This window comes from Erinaceus europaeus, chromosome 16, assembly GCF_950295315.1.
Source record: "Erinaceus europaeus chromosome 16, mEriEur2.1, whole genome shotgun sequence".
NCBI lineage: Eukaryota > Metazoa > Chordata > Mammalia > Eulipotyphla > Erinaceidae > Erinaceus > Erinaceus europaeus.
The window spans coordinates 83,579,333-83,604,688 of NC_080177.1; the positions used below are offsets into that span (position 1 = coordinate 83,579,333).

A 25,356-nucleotide genomic window follows, 5' to 3' on the forward strand; every position below is an offset into this window, starting at 1 on the left:
CACTACTTAACAACTGCTGGGCCAAAGAGGAAATTAAGGAAGACATTTTTAAATCTTCCTCCAATCGAATGGAAATGAAGAAGTGAGCTGCATAACTCCTAAAATGGCAGGAAGGCCACAAAGCACAGTTTCTTAAGCCCTGAGAATCCTTCACGCCCATCCATTAACTGACCCAGCAACTGCACACACCATGGCTAAGTGAAATTCTGAAGAAAGCCCAACGGTAATTCAGTGTTCTCAGGTGATCTTTGTCATTGCTTTTGAAAACTTACTTTCCCAGCCTTTTAGCTGTGTAGTGTGGTGTTTAGTATTGCTGACATAATCAATGTCATCTTCACATTTATATTCTAAGCCATCTGTTACAACATTCACGCAATTCTCTCAAATTTGTGCTCAATTAACATCCCATATATTTTACTTATTTGATAGTCTACATCCTATTTTTTATTTGGTAATGTGGGGTAAAACAGATTCATTTCTCTATATATTTGGCTTTTGTTTATAAATTCTTATTCTTTAAAATAAATTCAGGAGTACATGATCCCTTTTGTCTCCTGGTTCTTATCACCTCTCAATGTTATTTAAGTAGGCATTATCATGCACTATAACAAAGGCCTTTCTGTACTCATTATATAAATTCTTTTTAAAAAAATGATAATAAAAGGCTGGAGAGAGAACAATGGTTATGCAAAGATATTTTCACAATTGAGACTCTGAGCTCTCAGGCTTAATCCCTGCCAACTACGTAACCCATAGCTGAGTAGTGCTTTGCTATGTATCTATTTTTCTTTCTGTTTCTCTCATTAAAATAACAAATTAAATATTTAAAAAGTAGTAAGATTAAAAACTTTGTTGCTTGGTAGATGCGAATCTTACCATGCTCAAGTACCCAGGATCAAGATCTCATGGGGAAGTTTCATAAACAGAAGAACAGTATTATATTATCTCTTCTGTCGTTTATCTCCCTCTGTCCCTCCACCTATATGTAAAAAAAGCTTCTGAGCACGGTAGACTCATGCAGGTTGATAAAAAGTCCCAGTATTGAGGGAGCCAGGCAGTAGCACAGCAGATTAAGTGCCTGTGCTACAAGAACAGCATAAGGATCCCGGTTCGAGCCCCAGTCTCCCCACCTGCAGGGGAGTCACTCCACAGGCCGTGAAGCAGGTCTGCAGGTGTCTGTCTTTCTCTCCCCCTCTCTGTCTTCCCCTCCTTTCTCCATTTCTCTCTGTCCTACCTAACAATGACAATATCAGTAATAGTAACTATAACAACAAGAAAAAAAAAAAACAAGGGCAACAAAAGAGAAAATAAAAAATAAATAAATAATAAATATAAAAAATTTTAAAAGCCCCAGTGTTAATTCTAGCAGGCATAAAAGAGAGTAAAAACAGTCAAAAAATAATATCAAGTCTATCTCATCTGATCTTTAAGACTTTCCTATATTCACTGTGAGATACATACATATATCTATCTATCTATCTATATATATATATATGTATGTATATATAAGGAGAGGTATAATGCTGATTAAATGTAACAACCAGAATATAGTAGTTGGTATAATATCTGATATGTACTGCTGTTAAGTTTCATATTACTTCTGTCATGATTTATTAGATTTTCCCATTTTAATGTCTTTATAATGATGGATAATTATGACAGTTCAGAATTGTTTTCTCAAACATTAGCTACTTCTAGTTTATATCCATAATATGGATAGCTTCCCATATGCAGAAAATTGGCAATTCATTTTTCTTTCTATAAAGCCCTTGTTTCGGTTCATACCTGCAAAAGTTTTAATCAATCTGTAACACAATACATGCCACTATTTTTAAACAGACAAAGGTTACAACTAACCTTTCCCTACATGAAAAGCAATATAGTTGACATAGTTTTTTCTCTGGATTCTAGTTCACTTTTTTTCCTGATTACTCTTATCTTTTATAGTTTTTATTCCTTATGGAATCATTTTTTTTAAGATAGCGATGGAATATTTTCTTCCCTTAACATTCCAGAAGCAAAAAGCTGATTGTGTGTGTTTTAAATGTGCCATCAAGTTCAGGAGTGGCGCCTGTCATTTTGACTAATCATTCCTCATCAATAGCCTGGATCACCATGATTATCCCCTGTTCTCTCTAAATCGTGGTATATTCTTCTTCACAAAGCCCCAGGGAATGTTTTTAAAGGTCTGGTATTATTATGAAGTTCCAATGTTTAAAATTTTAGAGTATCTCATTTGTTATAGTTCGAGGATCAATGTGAGTAGTATAACAAAAAGGATAATTCATAACTCCACTTCATTGACTTCCAAATACAAAGTGCATTTACACCTGCCATAATGAACTAGCCGTTTGAGCTGTATCAGTATACAATAGACTTAGACAAGAGAAGGTCTTTGTAGACCTCAGAGATATAATGACAACACCGTTCTCTTCAGGTTATAGCAGAGTAGACTGAAATAACATTGTTGTGCTCTGAATTAAAAACAAGAACTAGGCCAACCATATTTCTCCACTGACAGACTGAGATATGGATATTTCATATACTGAGGAATAGATAAATAATTTTATAAAGAACTGACCTGGGCGTCATGCAGAGTCTGAAGACAGAAAGGGCTCAGTTGTGTACCTATAGGGAGAACAAGAGAGAAGGGAATAAAAAGTGAAACCAAAAGAGATGTAGCCTTGGAACAAGTGTGCTCATCATTAAGGGTGTGCAGTCATGCCAGACAGAAATGTCAACAGATTCCCTTGAATTCATGACAATTCTTGGATGCTATCCTCACTGAGATTACAGTACATTTTAAAGAACATTTCCACTATCCCTTGAATAAGCTTGAGTAGATATTTTTTATTCCCTTCCACATTAAAGTCTTGCTATAACTCAAAACAGATAACATATTCTTGTGCATTTTATATTTTTCCCTCTAGCAAAATTATCTTACCCTGAAAAATGCCACCTTCATATCAAAGCGTAGCTCAAATATCCTCCTCTATGAACTCACCGTTTGTAAGGCAAAGGGTTTGTGTACCTAGTATGATCAATGAGTATTTTTATTTATCTCTATCAGATAACACTTTAACTTATAGCTTCTACTTCCTTGCCCACATGTTGAGTGAGTAAAGTACATAAAAAAACTGAGCTATCAAGATGACTCAGCTGGAAGCCTACTAATCATTTCCATGGCCCAGATTGACTAGGTATCTCTCTCTCTCTCTCTATCTATCTCTATCTCTCTATCTCTATTTATATACCTCTATATCTCTTTATATATCTGACAACATAACTTCAGAATGGCAAAAGCCAGGAGAGGAGAAAGAATGAAACCACAAAATTAAGAGATCCATTTTCATACGAATGGTTGAGGTACATTGATATGAACTGAGTAAATTTTATAGCCAAGGACGGAGGTTCAACAACAATTGATTAGACTGAAAAATAGTTTTCCAAGAGATCTAGTATCAGTATGTTCTTAATCCTAAATGCATTGCGAGAAGTGCTTAAATCTTGTTTTACAGCTTGTCTATACTACTTCACATATGGGAAAATCACCTATATTTTGATTTGTAAGTACAGAATCTCTTAAAAGATATTTAACATGCGATTGAGTGTGTTGGTTATTTGTTTGAAAATTTCATCATTTAGAGAGAAATTAAGAGGGAAGGAAAAAGAGAGCCGCCTGCCGCACCTCTTCATTATTTATAAAGCTCTTACCCAGGGGCTGAGGACCAGGGGCTTGAACCTGGATCTTTAAGCATGGTAATCTATACACTCTACCAGGTGCATCACCACCAGCCTGAGAATTCAGTGTGCAGGTTGGTCAGCTTGTCCTAAACACATGTGCGCCTATGAGCAGAGTGAGGACATACGGCCAACAAGAGAAACAGTCCTATTTGCTGACATCTGACCCCAGGCCCCCTGGGCCTCAGCCCCTAGCTTATGTCATTAGTGAGCACTGCTCTTTTTTATGTCAGAAATTTAGAAATCGAAGTGTAATATTTCAGTCGGAGTGACATTGAAAGAGAACAGATCAAAGTGATTCAACTGCTTCTCTGGCCTTGATCAGTTGGGCTTGTTTTATTCTAGTTGACATGGTCTAGGAAAGCACCATGAACCAAACTGCCCACATTTTCTGTAGCTTCTGAAAACCAGCTAGAAATGGTCATTTAAATTCCAAGCAGTAAGAATGTCAAAGAATTGTAGATACCAAAGCCAATGACACTGTATATCTTGTAGGCTATGTACTAATTGTCATACTCATTAGGGGTAGCTGGACTTAGCAGAGGCCACTAGATATTTACTCAAAGAAGATCACACTGCAAGTGACTTTCAAAGAGATTTTCGCATAATACTCTTCAGAAAATAGACAGGAACCTTCCATAAAACATATAAAGTATGAGAGCTTTAGAATAAAACATCACTCCCAAAGCTTTCCCCCTACAGGTGGGGCTGGGGGCTCAAACCTGGGTTCTTGTGCATTGCAAGGTGCACTCAAGCAGGTGAACCAAGACTCTGCCCACCCCTCTTTCACTTTCTTTTAAAACATGTTTACTTATTTCTTTTTCTTTTTTCTTTTCTTTCTTTTTTTGAGATAGACACAGAATGACTGGGTTGGGCGGTGGTAGCACAGCAGGTTTAGTGCACATGGCAAGGACGGACCAGAGTTAAGGATCTGGGTTCAAGCTCCTGGCTCCCCACCTACAGAGGGGTCGGTGAAGCAGGTCTGCAGGTGTTGATCTCTCCCTCTCTCTGTCTTCCCCTCTTCTCTCCATTTCTCTCTGTCCTATCCAACAATGACATCAGTGGCAATAATAACAATAAAGACAACAGCAAGGGCAACAAAGTGGGAAAAAAATAAATAGCCTCCAGGAGCAGTGGATTTGTGGTGCAGACACCGAGCCCCAGCGATAATCCTGGAGGAAAAAAAAAAAGAGACAGAATGATACACAGAGTGAAGCCAGAACACTGCTCAACTCTAGATTATGATGGTGCAGGGGACTGAACCTGAAAACCACTATGCTGTCTCTCTGTCTCTCTAAGGATATTTTTCTTCTTCTTCACTATATAAACTTTATTTTTTTAACTTCCCATGTGTATCAAACCCAAACTCAAGTTCTTCTGTTTAATTCCAAGCCTTCTATTACATTTATATTCCCAGCATATGTCTTCAAATACTTTCCTATACTACTCTTTCAGGGAACACAACATTATAAACTTGTCAGCTGAGCACTTTGTGGTTTCTTTTTGTCTTTCTTTTTTATTTTAAGACTATTTTTCCCTTTTTGTTTTATTGTCTTTGTGGTTATTATTATTGTTACTGATGTCAATAATGTTGGATAGGACAGAGAGAAATGGAGAGAGGAGGGGAAGACAGAGAGGGGGAGAGAAAGACAGACACCTGCAGACCTGCCACACCGCCTGTGAAGCGACTCCCCTGCAGGTGGGGAGCCAGGGGGCTCGAACTGGGATTCTTACGCTGGTCCTTATGCTTTGCGCCACATGCGCTTAACCCGCTGTGCTACCGCCCAGCCCCCACTTTTTTGTCTTTCTTTTCTTGTGAAAATTTCCATGAGGTCAGTTTTTTCTTAACTTAGCTGTTGTCTCCAAGGAGTTTATAAATGCTATGGATTTTGACAACTAAAATCAGGTTACCTTGCACAGACACAGCCACTGAAAATAAATACTTTTATATGGCTGCTATTGGTAACTCATTTCTCTACAGAGAGAATAAAAATGCTAGAGTCATAAATAATAGTGATCAGCCACGTGATTATCTCTTGAAGGACAGACAGTGAATCTGTCTTGTTTCATTTTTCTGATTAGAGAGACAATTCACATGGATGGCATATTCTATCTACTTAGCTCCCAGCCACCTTCAATCAGAATACCTTGCCAGTTATTTTTCAAATGGGTGGTTCAAACATGTTATTACACTATCACTTAATTGGTCTTCCAAATCTAATCTAGCTTTAGGCCATTATCTGTGCTTTTGTGAAGATCTGATCTAGAAAAATTTCATTCATTCAACAAATACTGATAACTTATAAAGCAATCACTACACATCAGACCTTAATCTAGACTCAGAAAATGTAGTAACGAAACAAAACATCTGTGCTCATGACTAGATAATCTTACACACACACACACACACAATAAAAAGGAAAATATATATCTCTGTAGGGGAGTCACTTCACAGGCGGTGAAGCAGGTCTGCAGGTGTCTGTCTTTCTCTCCCCCTCTCTGTCTTCCCCTCCTCTCTCCATTTCTCTCTGTCCTATCCAACAATGACATCATTAACAATAAAACAAGGGCAACAAAAGGGAATAAATAAATAAATATGTTTTTAATTTAAAAAAAAAAAGAAGTCACACTTGAATTGGACCAACTACCATATTTTACTATCAACTGTAAACCATTAATCCCCCCAATAGAGGGAAAAAGAAAACTTCATTGCATTATCTCTATGTCTCCTTATAGATTCATTTGTTTTCTTGAATCGTCAGATAACAAGGTGAACTGCAGTGAAGATCTCCTACAGACTCACTCTCTGCTTTCTGTGACACACCTCCTTCTTCCTTCCCTTCTGCTCAGTCAAGACTACCGCCTTTGGCTTAACATGACACTTGTTTCAACAACAGATACTGCACGGATCTCAATTTGACTGGTGAAGTTTGTATTCATAATACAGACACATGTGATCTATCGTCCTATGCAGGAAACTATCTAAAGTCATTATACATGTGATTATTCATTGATTTCTTATTGATGTTACACTGACAAATTGAAATGAGTTAATATGTAAAAAAAAAATCCATACTTCATAGACGCAATACTGAAAAAAATGGAAGGATGTTATGAATCTGTTCAACTGACATAGTGCCAATGGTGTGTTAGACACACAAAATCTGGAAAAAATACTTCACGATATGAAATTATAAGTTTATATATTTTTTATTTTTATATTTATTTTCCCTTTTGTTGCCCTTGTTTTTCATTGTTGTTGTAGTTATTATTGTTGATGTTATTGATGTCATAGGACAGAGAGAAATGGAGAGAGGAGGGGAAGACAGAGAGGGGGAGAGAAAGACAGACACCTGCAGACCTGCTTCACTGCCTGGGAAGCGACTCCCCTGCAGGTGGGGAGCCTGAGGCTCCAACCAGGATCCTTAACGTGGGTCCTTTCGCTTTGCGCCACCTGCGCTCAACCCGCTGCGCCACCGCCCGACTCCCATAAGTTAAGTTTAGATCTCAAGGCTAAGCGCAGGATACAGAGACCTGCTTCAATCTCAGTGTGATAGAAACATATGCAGTGCATAGGGAATCTCTATCAGAAAGAGTTGCCACGAACGTGGAAGAGTCCTCATTCAATCTCATCCTCTCCTGTGTCTTTGTCCACATAATAATATTCCAGTGGGGGAAAAAAAAAACACCAGAATCAAGGGCAGGAGAGAAATAAAATCAGCCCACTATATACCACATGCCTCCTTTAAAATTCCCCTTAATCTCCTGATGACCTTCATTCTCTTTAGTCAATCTCCTGAAACAATCTGATGAGGAACCTCCTGAGAAATAGCTGAAGCGCCTACTAGCGCCTTGGAGAGGGATTCATCACAGTGCTGGAATTCAGATTCTTTGAAATGACACCAGCTCACCAATACCAACATTACACAAAAAAGAATCTAAAGTAATACCAGACATCCAACAACTGTGTGTGGATCTTGACAGAAGGCATGCTAAATGCTAAAACACAAGTGTATTATTACTGAGAACCTGAAAAAGAAATTGCGTATGATTCGCTGGGAGAGTAACAATATATCCAACTATACGACAGCGATTCACAAGCCTCTTCAATCAGCTTCTAGCAGGAAGTGGTAGGTCTCCGCAAGGATACTAAGCCTTGTTTGTCAAACCTAGGGAGTAGAGGTTTCCACCAAGCGGGAGTCGTAAGACTTCAGCATCTAGGTCCACTTCTCCACGTGCCTGATTAGGAAAGGATCATCTGTCTTCAAAGAGAAATCTGTCAGGCTCATGATATGGGAGGAAAGGAAGCCATTAGGTCTTTGGCACTGAAGTCTTACTGCTGAGGTTTCAATAACACGACCAGAATTGAACAGGCCCAAGTGGCATACTGAAGAGTCAGCCTTAAGTGACTAATTCCTGGTGAGGGGAAGCCAGCTGTCTGAGGAGGGGAGCCAGTGAGCCCTTCAGGAGCGCTTCATTCTTCTAGCCCTGGCAAGTGAGGCTTGTGAATGCGGAAATAGTTGGGAAGGGATAAGATCCTAGAAGCAGTAGGAGAGTCTGACCATCAATACCACTGTCCACAGAGCAAATCCCACGAGTGAAGCCTACCTTTACCAAGGTCCACAGCCATGCCCCTTTGAGTTTCCACAGTGCCTCAGACCGCCATCCCATCTCTTTCCCTCTCTCTCTCTCCTGCTTTCCTTCTCAATCTCTGTCTCTGTACAATAATAAATAATAGGGGAGTCCGGCGGTAGCACAGCAGGTTAAGCGCAGGTGGCGCAAAGCGCAAGGACCGGCGTAAGGATCCCGGTTCGAGCCCCCTGCTCCCCACCTGCAGGGGAGTCGCTTCACAGGCAGTGAAGCAGGTCTGCAGGTGTCTGTCTTTCTCTCCCCCTCTGTCTTCCCCTCCTCTCTCCATTTCTCTCTCTCCTATCCAACAACACCAATAACTACAACAATAAAATTATATATATATATATATATATAAATGAAATATGCAACATTCAAAAGAAAACCCTGTGATACACTCAGCAAAAGAAACAGAGATTTTCACTCTATTGCTCCTGTAATAAACCTTGGTTGACTCATGTTGTTTTTAATTTTACAGAGTCCTGATTAAAGAGAGATAACAACAAGCGTGCAGAGAAATAAAATCACCAGCACTGGTGGTGATAAGTAAGGGATCAGCATTCCTTTCTTTGGGGAGTGTCTTTCTCTACAGCTTTCGTTCCACAACAATATTGAGAGGACACAGCAAAGAGAAGAGAATAACCCCCCAGTGAAAAGCAGACAAGTGTTTGATACTGGCTCTGGCACGGCTTGAAAGGGCTTCCAGTGTCATGTTGCTGACCCTTCACTTCCCTTGCAGGCAACCTTCATGGCAGCTTCAGAGCCCTGTGATGAATCGTGAAGTCATGCCGGGAGAGCCTGAGGGGGCTTCTTCGCGAGCACGTGCTCTCTGGGTTGGAGAGAACCCAACTGGAGCCACCCTAGGCTGCTGCGTGGGAGAGGGATCAGGAACTCGTGCCCATAGCTCGCAGGAGAGAGACTCTGGAACTCTCGGAGCCGGAAGGCAATCCCCAGTGTGTTCAAACAGAAGAGCAGCTGTATATATACTGGCCAAGGAGGGTGGAAACAGGATGTGATGTAGAGGGTGGAGTGAAAAGAAATTGGTGGAAATCAGGGTGTACTATGGGAGGGGGCGGAGCAAAATGACATCGTGAACCAGTGGGGATTAAACCAGTGCCCGAGGTAACTGGTTATGTAAATAGACCACAGGGATAAGCAGGGGGAAGCTGGAGTACTGGCCAACAAAGCCAGACCTGCGGAGCGGCCTCTTGGTTTCTTCACGGGAAGCCTCTCCCCGCCGGCCTTGCTCTTTGGGGCTGGGACAAGCTGGTCAACAGTGATTAATTACATAAATGGGAGGCAATAGATTTTGATAATCTCCCCCCTTCCTCAAAAAGACAATGAATTGTTCCCGACTGCAGGAGACCCTCTGCACAGCTGTTCAGCTGAAGTGTAACCCAGGGTAGACTTACTGCTGTCAGGGTGCTGCACTGCACAGCTCAGTGGTTTTGCTGATCAAAATGTCAGTGTTTCCTTGCAGACTAAGTGTTCTAACAGAAACTTCAGCCACGGTAGGAATATGTGCATCTATTGGACAGAATCTTTGCTCAGAGGAAAAAACAAAGTCAAGTTCAACAAATATAACGTTTGCAGGATTCTTTCTTCCTGCTAGAATTCCTAGCTTTCCATTGTGACACAAAAAGGAGAAAGTACAGTGTCAGCAAAATAAAGAGCTAAAACATACAAAGACCAGTTGTGTAAGGACTTGTTCTACGCCCCTACTCGCGACATGAAGAAACAGAGTCTGTGGGAGCTAGGCAGTAGCGCAGTGGGTTAAGCGCACATGGTGCAAAGCACAAGCCCCGGCTCCCCACCTGCAGGCTGTGAAGCAGGTCTGCAGGTGTCTGTCTTTCTCTCCCCATCTCTGGTCTCTGTCTTCCCCTCCTCTTTTGCTTTCTCTCTGGCCTATCCAACAACAATAGCTATGATAACAATAATAGTAACAACTACAACAAGGGCAACAGAATGGGGAAAAAATGGCCTCCAGGAGCAGTGGATTTGTAGTGCGGAAACCGAGCCCCAGCGATAACCCTGCAGGCCAAAAAAAAAAAAAAGGAAGGAAGGAAGGAAGGAAGGAAAGAAGGAAAGAAGAAAGAAAAAGAAAAAGAGTCTAGACCAGTGAACGTAACTGGGTTCAAGTCCCTGGGCCCCAACTACTTGGAAAAATGTTCACTAGCAGTGAAGTATTGCTACCGCCCTCCCCTTCCTCTCTCTCTCCTCCCTTCCTCCCTCTTTAACCTCGCCTTCCCTTTCAATTTCTCTACCAATAAAAGAATGGGGGAAAAGGTGTCCACTAGGAATCATGGATTCCTTATGAAGGCACCAAGTCCCAGCAATAACTCTGGCAGTAAAAAGAGAAAAAGAAAAAAGAAAGGAAGAAGGAAGGGAGGGAGGAAGGAAGGAAGGAAGGAAGGAAGGAAGGAAACAGTCTAATGGGCAGCTACAATAGAAGACTAGTCACTGCTGTGGAGTGCAGCATTTTGGCCTCATTGTTTTTCTGTTTTTGGATAATTTTTTTCTTTCTTTATTTCTTTTTGTTGCCCTTGTTGTTTTATTGTTGTAGTTACTATTGATGATGTTGTTATTGGATAGGACAGAGAGAAATGGAGAGAGGAGGGGAAGACACAGAGGGGAAGAGAAAGACAGACACCTGCAGACCTGCTTCACCGCCTGGGAAGCGACTCCCCTGCAGGTGGGGAGCCGGGGGCTCATCATTTTTAACAGCTGTATGGTTCTCCCTTGTGTGTCTGTACCAGCACTTCTTTAGCCAGTCATCTCTCACTGGAAATCAGAGTCGCTTCCAAATTTGGGCTGCTACACACCACACAGCTGAACGGGTCTTTTCAGATGTTTCTGGTTTCTCTGCGTGAATCCTCAGAAGAGAGATTACTGGGCAGCTCCATTTCTTGAGTTCAGATGAATCGCCAGACTGTTGTCCACAGGGGCTGGACTAACGTACATTCTGCCAGCTGTGTAGGAGAGTCTCCATCCCCACAGCCTCTCAGACAGTTGCTGTGTCTGTCTTTTCTCGTGTGTGAAGTCCTCACAGGTGTGAAGTGGTATCCCATGGTTTTTATTAACATTCCCCAAATAATTAGTAATTTCGAGCATTTTCCATATGCCCATTAACCCTTTGGATTACTTCTTTGGAAAAGATTCTGCCTGTACCTTTTCCCATTATTATCATAATTTAATTCAGAGGGGGGTTTGTTGTGGACAGTAAGTATAGTTGTTGAAATGTGCAAAATTTCCCGATTTTCTGCAAAAGGCTTTCACCTCCCGCCTAGGCTCTCCCCCACCATCCTGCACCAGGGACTGAAAGCCCTCCCTACCTCCCCCCCACACTGATACCCCTCCCCAGAGTCTTTTACTTTGGTGCCATACACCAAACCCAGTCCAGGTTCTACTCTGTGTTTCTACTTTCTGTTTTCATTTCTCAACTTCTGTCTATGAGTAGGATCATCCCATAGTCATCCTTCTCTTTCTGACTTATCTCATTTCACATGCCTTCCAGCTCCATCCAAGATGAGGTGAAGCAGGTGAATTCACCATTCTTAATAGCTGAGTAATATTCCATTGTGTATATAGACCACAACTTAATCAGCTGCTCATCTGTTGTTGGGCAACTAGGTTACTTCCAGAAGCTTCAGTGTCCTGATGTTTATGTTGCTTCTGGATTTTGGCTATTAGAAATTAAGCTGCTACGGATGTTAATATACACAGATCTTTTTGCTTGAGTGTGTTTGATTCCATAGGGTATATTCCCAATAGATTCAGAGAAAGCCTTTAAAAAATGTAACATCCCTTCATAATCAAAATATTACAAAAATGGGAATAGATGGAAAATTCCTAATCCAGTGTAGTCCAAATACAGCTAAACCTACAACCAACACATTAAATAGTGAGAAAATAAAAGCATTTCCACTTAGATCAGGTACCAGACAGGGCTGCCCACTATCATCACCATTACTATTACTACTCAACATAGCGTTGGGGGTTCTCGTCACAGTCATTCAGCAAGAGCAAGGAATTAAACAGATGCAGGTTGGAGAGAAGTTAAACTCTCTATTTTCAGACGATATGATAGTATACATAGAAAAACCTAAAGATTCTAGCAGGAATCTCCTGGAAATTATCAGGCAATATAGTAAGGTGTCAAACTACAATGTTAATATTCAAAATTTGGTGTCAGTCCCTTGTGAAAATACTTAGTGGGAAGAAGAAATCCAGAAATCAGTCCTAATTACTATAGTAGCAAAATTACAAAATGTCTAGGAATAAACCTAAGAAGCAAAAAAGACTTGTATACTGAAAATCATAAGCTACTACTCAAGGAAACATAACAGGATACAGAGAGGTGGAAAGCTATTCCGTGTCTATGAACAGAAACAATTAACACTGTTAAAGCCATATTCCGACTTAACTATAATTCCCATTAAGTTCCCACAATTTTTTTTAAATATTTATTTATTTATTTATTTATTTTCCCTTTTGTTGCCCTTGTTTTATTGTTGTAGTTGTTGTTGGACAGGACAGAGAGAAATGGAAGACAAAGAGGGGAGAGAAAGACAGACACCTGGAGATCTGATTCACCACCTGTGAAGCGACTCCCCTGCATGTGGGAAGCTGGAGGCTCCAAATGGGATCCTTATGCTGGTCCTTGCCCTTTGAGCCTTGTGAGCTTAACCCACCATGCTACCACCGGGACTCCCCCAAGCCCCTTTTATATGTATATAGGAATCTATCTCTATTTTATCTCTGTATACAACAAATCACATAACACCTGTGTCTGGAATAATGTTAATCTAATGTCAGCGATGATTGCTTTTATAAAATAGAATATAGTTCTGTAAAATATAAAGTAGAATTTTCTTGTTTTTTGTTTTGTTTGTTTAAATATTTATTTTATTTATTTATTCCCTTTTGTTGCCCTTGTTGTTTTATTGTTGTAGTTATTATTATTGTTGTTGTCGTTATTGGATAGGACAGAGAGAAATGGAGAGAGGAGGGGAAGACAGAGAAGGGGAGAGAAAGATAGACACCTGCAGACCTGCTTCACCGCCTGTGAAGCGACTCCCCTGCAAGTGGGGAGCCGGGGGCTCGAACCGGGATCCTTATGCTGGTCCTTGTACTTTGCGCCACCTGCACTTAACCCGCTGCGCTACAGCCCGACTCCCAAAGTAGAATTTTCTTATGCTTATGGGGTTATGCTTTTAACAGCTTGAAAAATTTATGAACACATATAACTTGTAAACTAGAAATAGAATTTTTAAGTGTCTTGTTTTGGGCAAAACAGTAACTCAGAACAGCATGGCTACTTAGACTGATTTCAAAGCTATCAGTGGACCTACATGGATAACGGTCTACAGTTTCAGAAATCTGACATTGGGGATAGTGGTCTACAGTTTCAGAAATCTGACGTTGCTTTTCCTGATCTTTTTGAGCTTCGTGGTTATTTAAAGGCCATGATGAGACAGAGTGTTGAAAGTAAATATCACTTCTGAAATGTTGCATTTGTGAAAGCTGTGAAGTCAACAGGAAGTGTTTTGATTGGCCTGGCATGCAGGATGACGCAGCGTGGCCTAGAAATTAAAATGTTCTCGTTTGCTCCTGTACTTCCCATGAAGTATAGCAAATGCTTTCGCAAACCTTATGGTGATGCCCTGGCATTGACGTTTGCTGACCGCCTGATACGCTGTTGCTCTTTTTTTTATATGTTTGTTTTGTTTTTTTCTTTCTTTTTAAATGTATTTTCTTTTTATTATTTTTAATAGGACTGTATATTAACACCATTCCCACCAAAGGTGTGTGCCCCTACCCCCTACAGTAGAGCTGAAAATCTACCCTCCCCTCCCCCCAGAGTTTATAGCTCCATTGCAAATACTCCAAACTCAGTCAAATTCTACTTTGCATTTCCCTTTCTGTTGTTTTTTCTCAGCTTCTGCTCATTCCATACTTATCTTTCTCTTTCTGGCTTAGCTCACTTCACATAACTCCTTCTAGCTCTTCTCTCTCTCTCTCCCTCTCTCTCTCCCTCTCTCTGTTTCTGCTGCCACACAAGATGTCAGTATGTTCTTCACTTACTGTGGCTGCACATGATAATTGTATAGCGGCAGCCCACCCACCTCTGGGTCGACTGCCCATCTGTCCGTCCATCCTTTTCGGTGATTTGGTATATGGACCCCTGCTACATGCCCAGGGGGCAGCTCCTCTGTGCAGCTGCCCTGGGAACTGAGCAGGGAGACTGACCTAGAGGGCAGATGCCAAGCAGGGCCAGAGCCCAGGGGAGTGCAGGGGAGCTGGCTCCCAGCCCTGTTAGGGGCCTGCCTCTGCCTGCCTCCTGGCCCGAAGAAGTCTCCTTTCAGGGTGATGGTATTCCATTATCTGATGGAAGAATGAGCTGCTCTGTGGTCTGGGAGGTGGCATAGTGGATACGGGGTTGGACTCTCACCGTGAGGTCCTGAGTTTGGTTCCCAGCAGCACATGTACCAGAGTGATCTCTGGTTCTTTTTCTCCTCATATCTTTCTCATTAATAAATAAATAAAAACTTAAGGAAAATAAAGAATTAAATGTTGTGAAAATACTTTAACAAGTTTACTCCAAAAATACTATTTTTTTTATCATGTTGAGTGAAATAAGTCAGAAACAGAAGGATGACTATGGGATGATCTCACTCTCAGGCAGAAGTTGTAAAACAAGATCAGAAAAGAAAACACAAGTAGAACCTGAAATGGAATTGGCGTATCGCACCAAAGTAAAAGACTCTGGGGTGGGTGGGTGGGGAGAATACAGGTCCAAGAAGGATTCAGAGGACATAGTGGAGGTTGTATTGTTATATGGGAAACTGAGGAATGTTATGCATGTACAAACTATTGTACTTACTGTTGAATGTAAAACATTAATTCCCCTATAATAAAAAAAAGGAAAAAAACAGTATTTTTTAGGACCCGGTTCAAGCCCCCAGTCCCCACCTGCAGGGGGAAAGCTTCACAAGTGGTGAAGCAGGGCTGCAGCTGTCTCTCTGTCTCCTTCCCTATCTCTCCTAGCCTCTCGATTTCTGGCTGTCTCTATCTAATAAATAAAGATAATAAAAAATTTAAAATATATATTATTTTTATTGTATCAAATAAGTATGTGGTTAAATATAAAATGAGACAATGTTGCCTAATCAGTTAAGGCTAATTATACTTAAAAAGATCAATCAAGGAGAATGCTTGTTCACCGTGTGTATTATCATGTACATAGACAAGATAAACAAAGAGGTTTTTTCTTAAGTCATTTTCATATTCAGTGTCCAACTCTTTGAATTATTTTAGTTGGCATTCTATATATTTTTTTTCTACACATGTTTATGTGTTTGTTTTGTTTTGAAGCAGTGTTAGGATCTGGCACATCAGTGATCCCACAACTACCGAGTGACTTTCCATTCCTCAGGAAGAAAAAAAGAAAAAAAACAAAGAGCAGACACAGAGAACTACACTGTAGCCCCAGCCCATGGAACAGTGTCCGAGATGAGACTTCCGTATGGGCGCAAACCCAGGACCCACCACAAGGTAAGCCAGGAGTGGTACTGGAGGAGCCGCCACCCAGTCTCTACAGTTTTCTTTTAAAAGTCACTGTGAAAAACCGAAGTCGTTACGCTCTGGCCTTAGGCAGGTAGCTCACAGAGTAGCACACACATCAAGATGGACAGGGACCCAGTTTCAACCCCGGGCCACCACATCAGAGAGAAGCCTCTTGAGCAGTGGACAAGCACTGAATCTGCTCTCCTTCTGTATGTTTCTCTCCCTCTGCCTTAATCAAACTAAAAATCGAACAAAACAAACAGAAAATAAAAGCAACTGGGAGCACTGAAGTTCCGGAGACATTCAGTCCCTGCAATAACACCTGGGGCAGAAAAAAAAAAAAAAAAAAACACAAACTTTTTTGGTTTGCTCTCCTTCTTAGATGCTGTAAACCCATTTACATGCTTTATTTTCATTTTATTGTCATTTTAAAAATTGTTTTATTTAATTAATTTGAAAGGGCTTGAGGCTGGTATAATTTTACTCTTCCAGACCATTGCAGTTCTTTCCTTAGTTGCCACCAAGGTTATCGCCTGGACAGGGTGCTCACAAGCTTACTGATCTCGGCAGCTATTGTTCTCCTTTCTTTTATCTCCTAGGACAAAGAGAAATTGAAAAGGGAGACAGAGGTAGAGGGGAAGAAAGAGAGTTGCCTTCAACAGGGCTGCATCACTACTGAGGATTTCCTCCCTTTAGGTGGGAGCCAGGGGCTTGAACTCAAGTCTTTGTTGATGTGTGTGTGTGTGTGTGTGTGTGTGTGTGTGTGTGTGTGTGTGCGCGCGCGCGCGCGCGCATGACAGAGGCTGGCCCCTCCTGGTGAGCTTCCTTCTTTAGTTCAAGGCAGGCAGTGAGCTCTAGAGAGAGAATACAGCCTTCAGAGTTTCCTCCAGGGCCATAGGTTACAAAGTCGGCCTCTTAGCAGCCCCTCATGGTAATTTTCAGACTTAGAAAGAGAATGTTGGAGGGAATGGCATCTGTGAGGAGCCATCCTCACCCCCCAGGAGGAAAACAAACAAACGAACAAGAATTGCCAGAGTAGAGCATGTCCTTGTCAATGTATCTAGCTGCTCTCAGTGTTACTGTTGATAGACTAGGACAAACTAGACTGCAAACTAGACTGTTTCCAAACTGACATCTAGGAGCGCCCGCTGCACCTTGCTGCCTTGTCACTGTTACTCCTTTCTGTGTGTTTGTTAGTTTCAATCCCTCCAGTACTGTGTGTCCTAGAGACCAATACAGGTAAGACGTTTTGTTCCTGACCTTTTTCTCATCCTGTAGTTTATAAATTATTGGAAGGGGTTCAGTATCAGTTACCTATTTCTGCCATAAAATATCACCGCGCACCGAGTGACTTAGAATTCAAAACTTATCATCGAATGTGGCTGATTTTCCGTGTTTCTAAAGATTCAAGATGAAGATGTGGGCCATGCCACTTTGCTGGCCCATGTTTGCTTTGTGCTCCCTGGAGTGGAGAGCCAGCAGAGAACGGGGCTCCACCTGCATCTGTCCCCAGCATCTGTCCACTTGCATCTGACCCCAGCAGCCACCTGGTCCCTCCCAGGGCCTGGTCCGCAAAAGACACGTGCTCTTCCTGGAGGGCTGCCTTGCAGACCCCCACAATGGGAGTTTTGGTCTTTTGCAGGACTAGTGATATAAGCTGAATGCTTTTTTTCTCCTGGCCCGCTGTGGCTGGGGGCCTCAGCTCCCTGTCAGGCAGTCACTAGGACGCACACACACAGTGGACTGTGCTTTGAGCTTTCTGGTAGTGGCTCTGTTTCCTGCTTTTAGTACAGTTTCTTTTTATTAATCACATGGCAGGGACTTTATATAAAATCAGCTTAGTGTTTGATCATTTATACCAACCATAGGCTAATTAAAGCACTGTAACATGTGACAACAAACATTTGGTAAGTTAGATGTATCAAACGTGTATTAAAATTGACGATACTTTCGACATGCAGTGGGTTCAGCATCAGTCAAGGACTAGATTCATGACAGAAAATAATAGCCAAGCAGTTCATTGCAAGAGAAATGACACAGTGACAGGCCATTGCAACAGTCAGCTCTGAGGACCAGATTTTAGTTTCCAAATATCATTTTCTAATCGACACATATGAAAGACATTTTTTTTAATCTTACTATAGTACGCAGAAGGTTCTCAGGCAACAGTTGCACCTATTTCTTTTTCAAATTATCATCAAATGGATAGTTAATATTAAGTTCAAAATCTACAGCACACAACTTACCATCTACTCATATGGAGGTAAGATGATACCACCAGTTTCTTGCATGTGCAGTAGTGGAAATGGTTCTCATGCAGTCTTCATGGTCAGCAGCTGTAAAATGGTAAGACACATCCCAATTTCAGAGGCAAAACACAAAACAAAACATGAGGGAAAAGTGTGCAAAGTGGAATAAGACACAGCGGTTTACCCAGCTGCACACACACATTACCCTGCTCAAGGACCCAGGTCCAGTCTGGTCCCCACCTGCAGGAGCAGTGAAGTAATATGGCAGGTATCTCTTTCTCTCTCTCTCCTTTCTAAATTTCTCCTCTCCCTTTCTAAATTTCTTTCTTTTCTAGCAAATTAAAAAAAAAAATTAAAAATCTTAAAAAAAAAAAAAAAAAGGCCTATGAGAGTGGTAGATTCATCGTGCAGGCACCAAGCTTCGGCAATAGCCCTGTTGACAAAATAAATGCATAAAGGAAGGAAGGAAAGAAGGGGAAGGGAGGGAGGGAGGGAGGAAAGGAAGAAAGGTGGAGATGCCAAACCTGAGAGGTCAGCCCTCTGCATCCAATAATCTAGTAAGACCTTCCCTAAGCCATGGGGCTACATAGTCCCACCTCAAATGGCGCACATTCCCTAACAAGTCACAGACTCTAGACACAGATGAGGGCCTAAGAGACGGAGCACATGTGGACGTGCATCCACATTAGGGGGAGGATATAGACCAAAGTGAAAACCTAAAACAACAACAACTCAGTAGTCTTCTGTGATTACACTTCGACTGAATAAGCTCAGCAAGCCAGTAGAAGCACAGAAAGAAGACATCATAAACTGCCGCATCAAATATTTACTTGGCAAAAGGACACATGTACTAAAGGGTCATTGTCCCTACGACAACCTCTAGTAAGATCATCAAACAAGTCAAATGCAGCAAAACTTAATAAGCTTGTCAGATAAAGAAAGGACTTAGGGAGTTGGGCGGTAGGTGGGACAAAATGCAAGGACCAGCGTAAAGATCCAGGTTCGAGCCCCCAGCTCCCCACCTGCAGGGGAGTCGCATCACAAGCAGTGAAGCAGGTCTGCAGGTGTCTGTCTTTCTCTCCCCCTTTCTGTCTTCCCCTCTTCTCTCCATTTCTCTCTGTCCTATCTAACAACGATGACATCAACAACAGTAACTACAACAACAATAACAAGAGCAACAAAAAGGGGGAAAAAAAAAAAAGAACTACAAAAGCTGGGTAAGGGCAGGAGACTGGCTCACTTTAACGACAGTCTTTTTGGTCAACACTAAGTCACCCATCATCTGAGGCCCCAGTCAGAGGATCCTGGGATTCCCACACAGGTATGATGGGCCTCGACTTCTAACAGACCCCTCTCTCCACTGTCACTGGTCACTTCCATCAGGAACATCATCACAAGTCCTCCTGTGGCCCCTCCGTGACCTGCCCTCACAGACCCTCACAGGTCCCAGCCATGGCAGGGACCCCCACTCCCTGAAAAGAGGCCGGTCAGCCCACTCTGCCCCTCGAGGAAGACGGTTCCTGCCATGAGTGCAGCCTAGAATGTTTCCAGCTGGGACCATGGACTGTGAGCTCAGACTGACAGGGACTCAGAGGCCACACAGGCTCCTGTGCTGAATAGGAATAGACACGGGCCCTGGGTCAGATTGCTGGGGCAAACAGTTAATGGTTCAAGCTTACCTCACTTCTCACATTGAAAATGGTCCCTTTCTGTAGCTCTTACCTCACTGCACACCCCTCACACATGCATAATTGCATTAGTGTAACTGTCAGCCAGCATAAACAGACACCAAATAGCATCACACATCTAACAACTAATACTGGTAAATATATAAAAAGCTTGCAACTAGGTAGACTCAAACAGAACTTGATGAACTCACAAAGCTGACATCATGTATACCCACATATTATGAGCACAAAGGACTCCATCACCTGGCAGGGAAATCAACCTTCACACAGTAATTAAAAGATGCCATCAGAGAAGATAGTCAAGATTTAAGCCCTCAGCCAATCTCACCTAGATTCTAACTGTATAAGTTCATTTAAAGTAGCCTCTAAAATAACTAAAATAGGTCTACTAACTATCTACTAAATGGAGTTCTTCATGAACTATTCCAGTCTTCAGGTTCATGATTAGTTAACAAATGTTTTGGCTAGTTCATGATTAGTTAACAAATGTTAATTTTTTTTCAGCCACCAGGTCCCAGATGCTAACATGATGCCAATGGGACTTCCCTGGGCAGAGGACCCCACCAATGTGTCTTGGAGCCCAGCTTCCCCAGAGCCCCACCCTACTAGGAAAAGAGAGAGACAGGCTGGGAGTATGGACTGACCTGTCAACGCCCATGTGCAGCGGGGAAGCAATTACAGAAGCCAGACCTTCCACCTTCTGCACCTCACAATGACCCTGGGTCCATGCTCCCAGAGGGATAGAGAATGGGAAAGCTATCAGGGGAGGGGATGGGATACGGCGTTCTGGTGGTGGGAACTGTGTGGAGTTGTAGCCCTCTTATCCTATGGTTTTTTGTCAGTTTCCTTTTTATAAATAAAAAAAATTTAAAAATCAAATCAAATCATTATTAATAAAGGAATCTCTATAAGTGTGTTTTAGATTCTAAATATGTTCTTCTTTTAATTCATTTATTATAAAGCATTCAATATGAGCTCCTGTTTGGGGTCTGATTTGTTCTCACACTGGATGAGGAGATAATGACAGTCTGTGGTACATTTCCTCTCCAAATGACCCCAAAGACTAACTCAGAAAAACAATGCATAGCCTGATAGAGAAGCACACAATTGCAGCTAGAATGTAGCCTTACCCCACACAGTTCCCTTCCATTATCAACAAGTGAAGCCTGGGTGAACAAAAGATGACTTGGCAATGGTAATACCAATTCTAGGCGCAAAAGAGGCTTTGGAAAACATTGTAATAACTGTAAAATTATTGCAAAATAAATGGTGGCTTGTGCTAAATGTGTATGTTTTGATTGTTCACAGTTTAATTACTGACCCATGTACACCACTGTTCCCTTTTCATGTCAAAGCTACTCACTTAAAGTCATTTATGATGTTGTTATTGCCTTAGCAGAAAGTTAAAAGCCAAAAAAAAAAAATTTTTTTTGTCTTTGAATGGCAAATAAGACTCAGGAATCTTTGTATTCCTAGATATTGCTAGCATCTTCATAATCACTAGAGTAGACAGATTAGGCAGCCACCATTTAAGACAATGTAACACAAGCAGGATACAGAAGTAAGTACTTTGGCATCAAAAGTCAGGTGGGAAGGTCACGTCTTTCATTACGCCCTATCTAACTTCCTCCTTAGTGTTCCAGTCTAGGGGTAAAGGTGATACGCACAGCACTGTCGTGATCATTTACTATGTTCACACGCAGAGATTTCCTGATAGTATAGCACCAAGTGATGGTTATTTCTCACATTTAAAATATTCAGACTCTAAGGGGCCAGGCAGCAACAGCGGTGCACCTGGTTGCGCGCACATGTTACAGTGAGCAAGGGCCCAGGTTCAAGTCCCCATCCCCACTTGCAGGGGGAAAGCTTTGTGAGTAGTGAAGCAGGGCTGTAGGGGTCTCTGTCTCTCTCCTTGTAGCCCCCCTTCCCCTTTCATTTTCTCTGTCTAGCCAATAAAACTAAACCTTAAAAAAATTAAAAATACTCATACTTGATTCACATACAAGTGATTTCCTTCTTTTATTTTACCTTAATGAAAGATGAGGAAATACTCATGGATGCCGTGATTTGCCTTTGAAGTTAACTTTTTTGTGTATAACCTGCATCCCCATAACTAAAGATGTCTCAATGTCAAGAACTTTCTTCTACATTTTGTAATACACCCCCCCACCCTGTACAGCCTGAAAAATGTCCCGAAGGACATAAAATAAATTCTTACAAATAAAAAACTGTAAAAAAAAACATCAACTGAAGCATTACAGTCGCAAGTGAGTTCCAAGATTAATAACAGTGCTTGCACTGAGGTTGTGGATTTTGGCTTAGACAGTATAGAAAACGCTTCTCTTGCCAAATCAGAGCGTGGTAAGTCTGTTCTACTGCCAGCACTATGTTCCTTCAAATCCTGTCACAGCAGATCTGTGGGTGTTGAGAACTTTAATATCTCAGAAATAAGTATGCTACGCTTAGGGGGAAAAATACCTAGAGATGGAGGCAGACGGTGGTGCACCTGGTTAAGCGCACACAACATGAGCCACGGTGACCCAGTTCGAAGCCCTGCGCCCCAGCTTCAGGGAGAAAACTTCATGTGTGGTGAAACAGGGCTGCAGGTGCCCCCTGACTCTCTCTCTCTCTCTCTCTGTTTTAAAGTTTTAATTTTTATTATTTATATTTATTCATAGGATAGAAACAGCCAGAAATCAAGAAGGAAGGGGGAGACAGAGAGACACTGGCAGCCCTGCTTTACCACTCTCAAGGCTCAACCCCTGCAAGTGGGGAGCAGGGGTTTGAACCAGGGTCCTTGAGCATTGTAAGATGTGTGTTTAACATGGTGCGCCACCACCTGCCCTCCGTCTATCCCTCCCTAGCTCTCCTGCACTCTCAATTTTTCTCTGCCCTATCAAGTATAACAGGAAAGGAGAGAGGAGGAAAGGGGAGGGGAGTGAAGGGGACGGGAGGGGAGCAAAGGAAAGGAAAGGGGAGGGGAGAGGAGAGGAGAGGAAAAGAAAGATCACTAGTGACAAATTAGGGTTTATTTTAAGCAAATTTTGTATGATATCTATACCTACTGATAATGTCTAAGAAGCCAAAGATTCTTTGTACTAATTAAAGGAATCATCACACATACAAAATCAGTTTTGCTGCCGAATCACAAAGACACAGGAGCCATCAATGACCAGACTAAGTCCCACACTGTTGCGTGAGCCAGCACCCAGCCCTCTTCCTCATGTCTGTCTACACACAAACATGTGACATTAAGAAACTGCAAATATTAGTTAACAGACGTCTAAGAACCTCCCAGGTATTATGTTTCAAAACCAATGCCAAATTTTATCAGGCTTTTTCAAATTGCCATACATTTTTAAGGATTTATTTTAATTTATTTCATTTGCGTGAGATAGAGAAAAGGGAGAGAGAAAAAAAAAATCCATGAGCCTAAACAATACATTCATCCAGGGGGCCTGATGGTAGGGAACAGAGTACTGAGCTCAAGTACACATGCAAAGACTTGGTTCAAGCCCCAGATCCCCACCTGCAGCAGGGGCACGTCATGAGTAGTAAAGCAGGGATGCAGGGGTCTCTCTGTCTCTCTCCCTCTCTATCTCCACCTCCTCTCTCAACTTCCCTCTGATCGATCCAATAAATACGATGGGAAACAAATGGCCAACAGGTGTGGTGGATTTGTAGTGCAGGCACCAAGCCCCAGACACTGCAGACACTGGAGAAGGAGGGGGAGAGAGGGGGAGAGAGGGGGAGAGAGAGGGAGGGAGAGGGAGGGAGAGGGAGGGAGAGGGAGGGAGAGGGAGGGAGAGGGAGGGAGAGGGAGGGAGAGGGAGGGAGAGGGAGGGAGAGGGAGGGAGAGGGAGGGAGAGGGAGGGAGAGGGAGGGAGAGGGAGGGAGAGGGAGGGAGAGGGAGGGAGAGGGAGGGAGAGGGAGGGAGAGGGAGGGAGAGGGAGGGAGAGGGAGGGAGAGGGAGGGAGAGGGAGGGAGAGGGAGGGAGAGGGAGGGAGAGGGAGGGAGAGGGAGGGAGAGGGAGGGAGAGGGAGGGAGAGGGAGGGAGAGGGAGGGAGAGAGAGGGAGAGAGAGGGAGAGAGAGGGAGAGAGAGGGAGAAGCAACACATCCAACTCTCCAGAGCCAATCCAGCAAGCCCAGGCACGAAAGTCTCCACCAAGTAAGGTATTTCCCCAGCTAGCCTGGATTGTTGCTGAGAAATTTCACTTCAGAAACAGGTCAAGCAACATTCAGTTTCTGTCAACAGAGTCAGTTTGGTGAACTATCAGTCCAGACTTAGAAGATACAAAAAGAGAGAAATGCTTTAGCCTTATATACGTGGGAGTCTGAAGATCTAAATCTTCAAGCTAAGAGCATAGGCTGCAAGGTTTACATTTAGAGAAAAAAACTATTTCTATGCAGTAAAAATATGCCAAGCTCTTTCATGCTTTAGAAACACTCCTGAGAAGGCAAGACCGACACAGCCAAGGCGTCCTCTCAGTTAAGTTTGTGAGTTTGCTTGATGACCAGAGGGACCCGAGAGAGTCTGCCATCCAAGTCCTTCATACTAGAGAGTGCCTTGAGTTTGGAGCCCAAACTCCTTCATTCTGTGATCGATCGTTATTTGAGGGTTAAGACTCCTAAAGCTTGGCATTTCAACTCTGGGGTCTCATTCTCACATCTGCAAAAGAAGGAAAATAATTCTCCCTTTCGGGCTATAAGGACAATCGTCTTCATCTTCTGCTGCCCCTGTCAACAGCGACCGCACCCTCGGGGACTGACAACACTGCCCAGCCACTGCTTTCTGGGTCCAGCGGCCACACATCTGAAAAGAATCACACTGGGCAAGTCAAAATCCTGCAGAGAGAGAGCCTGTTACCTTACTATCCAGGGCTTCTAGAGGCTGCCTGCATGCTGGCTTCCTGCACCATCTTCTCACTCTGCCACTGACGCCCCTCCCTCTCCCGCCTCCCCTTTTCAAGGACACTTTTAATTGCAACTGGATGCACATGGGGACGCCAGACTGCTTTCCCCAGCAACTTTAATTCTACTGCGAGGATCTTTTGCCTTTTCCCATTAATAGCACACTAGCAGGTGGTTCTGAGGGGTGGAGGTGGGGGTGGGAGGTCAGAACATGGATACTTTGGGGGGAGCAATACTCAGCCCATCATCACATTGCCTCCGGTCATATGCCACCGTGTTTTAGTTAGTTTTCTGTCAGGAGAAATAAGAAAGAAGAAGCCAGGGTCTCCTTGCTAATTAAGTCAAAGTGGAGCTCACCTTACCCCCAGGCAGGTCCAAAGATGAGGACCAGAAAGAAGTAACATGTTGCAGTGTTGCAGGAACACACAATTAGTAGCAGACTTCTGAAGACAGGTCAGTGGGTTTCAAAATGAACTTTTGACCCCAAGTTGCCTAGAACAGCTCTACTTTCATAAATTTAATTCTTAATTTTTTTACCAAATTTCTTTTGCGAGTCTCCTGTTCCCTCTCT

The 25,356-nt window shown here is 42.5% G+C and overlaps 1 long non-coding RNA gene across 1 annotated transcript in view; it reads right to left on the reverse strand.

The window, feature by feature from the left end:
• Positions 1-2,578: 2,578 nt before the first annotated feature.
• LOC132533375 (uncharacterized) overlaps positions 2,579-25,356 on the reverse strand; it is a 169,225-nt gene continuing 146,447 nt past the window's right edge. The window contains exons 2-3 of the long non-coding RNA XR_009545245.1: positions 18,183-18,272; positions 2,579-2,628 (exon numbers count right to left, since the gene is read on the reverse strand). This is a non-coding gene — a long non-coding RNA (uncharacterized LOC132533375). The remainder of the gene's footprint in view (positions 2,629-18,182; positions 18,273-25,356) is intronic.